Source organism: Macaca fascicularis, chromosome 8 (assembly GCF_037993035.2).
Source record: "Macaca fascicularis isolate 582-1 chromosome 8, T2T-MFA8v1.1".
NCBI classification, from domain to species: domain Eukaryota; kingdom Metazoa; phylum Chordata; class Mammalia; order Primates; family Cercopithecidae; genus Macaca; species Macaca fascicularis.
The window spans coordinates 56,893,829-56,897,073 of NC_088382.1; the positions used below are offsets into that span (position 1 = coordinate 56,893,829).

At 37.3% G+C, this 3,245-nt stretch overlaps 1 pseudogene; it reads right to left on the reverse strand.

Annotated features, from left to right (window-relative positions):
- Positions 1–790: 790 nt before the first annotated feature.
- On the reverse strand, positions 791–2,988 carry LOC102116702 (mitogen-activated protein kinase 6 pseudogene; annotated as a pseudogene).
- Positions 2,989–3,245: the final 257 nt, after the last annotated feature.

Sequence of the window (3,245 nt, forward strand, 5' to 3'; positions counted from 1 at the left end):
ATTATATATTCAGCTAGGTAGGCAATGAACCATAGAACCAAATGGAAAAAGTGTATTTGCAAATAAATTTTTAAAACTAAGTTAATTTTTATAATTAAATACAGAAATACACTGATTTGCTAAAATAAATAAGATGTGATGTATTAACACTTCACAATAACACAGAACTTTTATAAACAACAAATGAGTCTTATTAAGAATAGTTTACTACAATAAACGCTGGCTAAATAGAAGTGCATATTGTGAAGCACTGTGGGTGGTATATGTGTTGCCACATACTCTTGCTACCTTGAGGTAGATAACACATATGTACCAAATTCGACATTCATTTTCAGTTGCTGCTGGTATTATGTGTTTTAAGAAATGTGTACAATATGAAAAATTTGAAAATACTCATGAATGAAAAATGTCTTAGGAAAAAAAGGATATTTTCATGCAATTATGTATAGTCTCACTGTGTAAATTTTAAGGCAAGATTTGTTTCCTGTAAAACAGATCACTGTTCTATGAGAGAATGTTCTTTACTTGTCTTAGTGCATTCCTTTTGTCTCCTTCTACATTGCATTATTTTGCTCTATTCTTTATTTTTGTGTGCAAATGGCATGCCAGTTAAAACGAAAACTATCTCACCTGTAGAAAAAGAAAGTCTGGATTTTAAAAACCAAGAACTAATAAAATCCTTATTAAATGACACCACCTGCTTCAAGTAAAAAATGACTTAAACACTAGTAATAAAAAAGGACAAAACACATTTCTTGAATAATTCAAAGATAAATGTCTGCTGAATATTTTAGCTCAGATGTTTCAGAATGCTGCTGTATGTTTTATGCGGAATTTGAGGGGAAGGTTTCATAGCAGAATGTGTTCCTGTGGACTGTATTGACTTAAGTGGTGACCCAACTGGACTGTGAAACTGCGGGATGTCTATGGACTCGAGCTGCTTGTTAGAGAGGAACTCCCCACTGTTATTCAGAAATCCTGCCTCATGTCCTCTCTCTCCAAGTTTCCCATCCTCTACTGGCTCAGTTTCTAGCATTTCATGATCTTCTTTCCTGCTAAAGAACTTGTCCAAGTAACTGGTGTAAGTGTTTTCCTTCTCAACTTGTTCATCCTTCCTTACCTCAGAAAACTGATTTACGAGAAAACAGTCCTCCTCACCACTCACAAGCTGGCTGTCCCAAGAAGATTGGTACAGGGCTTCTAATTGAGCCAGATTTGCCATTCCTTTTTGTTTGTCATTTCCTGTTTGTCTTAGCTTACTGACTTTGATATCAACCTTTTCAGTTCTAGTTGGGACACTGAGCTATTCAAGTCATTTATCAACAACATCAGTAGGCTCATGTTGGGAACTAAGTTGAATAGTTCCTGCAATAAAATAATCAAAGTCAAACCCCTGATTCTTTTCTCTTTCTTTTCCAGCCAGTTGCTGTGATGCTTCCTCTAGTGCTATCTGGGCTGTAACCAATCCATACCTTTCACATTTTGATTTGCCTTTCTTATCAGATTTTTCTTTGCTTTGTTCTTTCCAACTGGAAAGATCTATAATAAGCCTGGGTTCATAGTAATGGTTAACTTCACTCTCTCTCCAAACTAAGTTATCTAAATATGATGATGACCTTGTTTTGTGGTTACAAGTATGACTACACTTCAGATCACAGTATTTGTTTTCATGATGATCTGGGTACTGCCAACAAGGCTCAGTAAAATAATTGGTATCAAAAGCAGGGTCCTCCAGATACTTTTCCTGATCTCCATCCAAATATTTTCAGGGATCAACTTGTACTTCTTTTTCATCAGTAACACCAGACAGAGCTCTTGGATCAAGCTGAACTTCATCAATATCAAAGTTGTTATGTATAGGCCAATCATACTCTGAAAATTGACAATCATGGTACCTTTCCCAATTATAAATGTGACTGTGAGTTTCATCCATAAGCAAAATATTATCAACTTTATCTTCAATGTGAAAAGGATGGCTTGAAATTGGCTCACCCATTGGAGAAGAGTATATGCTCATGTAAGAATGGGAGAGTGCTTCTTCTGCTGTTAACCAATCCATGGGGCTAAATGTAAAAATTTGTTCCAGGAAATCCAGTGCTTCTTGACTAATTCCTGGAAACAGCAGAGTTAAAGGTTTGTGTGGCTCAGTCATGTCATTTCTAATGTAAACTGGAATTACTCTGAGAAGCTCCTGACGATCTTCCTCATGTGCAACAGGAATCGATTATAAAATCAGCTGCATCTGTTCAAATTCATGTGCACCTGCAAAAAGGGTTTTACCAGTCAGCATTTCAGCAAAGATGCAGCCTGCAGCCCACGTGTCAATGGCTTTAGCATAATTATTAGGAGAATGTAAAAGATGTGGAGATCTGTACCATTTAGTAACCAATCCTTCAGAAAGATGACCCTTATGGGAATTATGAGTATCCATGATCCGTGCAAGACCAAAGTCACCTATCTTCAGCACCAGGTTTTCAGTATTAATGAAAAGAATAGCTGGTTTGAGATCTCTGTGCAGTACGTTTGCAGAGGGAATATACTTGAGCCCCAGTAGCAGCTGATACATGAACAGCCTGGCATGCTCTTGCAGTAAAGGGCCCTGCTCCAGCACATTAGCCAAGTCTGTCTCCATGTACTCCTGAGCAATTTAAACACTGTTCAGCTCTGTAAGAGACCCCACATCATCTGTTAATTGGCTTCCGCTGGGACCAAGAATTTCAAACACTTTCACAGTGTTATCATGGTCAAGTCTTCTAATAATTTTGATTTTACGTACAGCATGTTTGACATTCTGGGAATTGATAAGGACCATTTTCTTGATGACCACTCTTTTGTCACCATCATTGTCTACAGCAGAAAAAAACCAAGCCATTGCCTCCACAACCCAATGGTTTTAAGTCCATACACCGAGAACCCAGATCAAAACCATGAATGTTCATGAGACTTTCAAATTTCTCTGCCATTTTGAAACCCTTACTATTGCCTTTTCCTTTCAACTGGTTGAACTTGTGTAAACAAGGAAGAAACTTGGCATCAGAAGGAAAGATCTTTCAAAAAGGGAGAAGAAAATAATTATGGTTCCACAGCAAGATGGTTTCTTGATGTTCGCTACATATGCCAAACAGGCCTGTTGAGTTCCCCTTAGACTTAAAGCTCAAAAAGCTCTACTCATATCAACAATTAAAAATATTGCAGTACTCAAAGTTCAAGAAAGGGGCAGCAACTCTGCAGACATTTAAAGAAAA